This window comes from Oxyura jamaicensis, chromosome Z, assembly GCF_011077185.1.
Source record: "Oxyura jamaicensis isolate SHBP4307 breed ruddy duck chromosome Z, BPBGC_Ojam_1.0, whole genome shotgun sequence".
Taxonomy (NCBI): domain Eukaryota; kingdom Metazoa; phylum Chordata; class Aves; order Anseriformes; family Anatidae; genus Oxyura; species Oxyura jamaicensis.
The window spans coordinates 4,046,079-4,046,328 of NC_048926.1; positions in this window are offsets into that span (position 1 = coordinate 4,046,079).

Consider the following 250-nt stretch of genomic DNA (forward strand, 5'->3'; position numbering starts at 1 on the left):
CGTTTATACATTTTATTTTCTTTTTCTTTTTTTTTTTTTTTTTTCTATGTAGTGTTTAATACAACCTAGGCAGGCATCTTAAGCAGATCTCAAATATGTGTCCTTTGTTGAAATGTGCTTCTAATTGTCTCAGAACTGCTGTACCCCAGTTTCTTGATGATATGGAAGGAAGAGGCATTGCAAGAGTTTGTTTTCTCAATTCAGAAAACCATCTTGTTTTTGTTTTTTCATGTCTTTTTTTTTTTTTCCC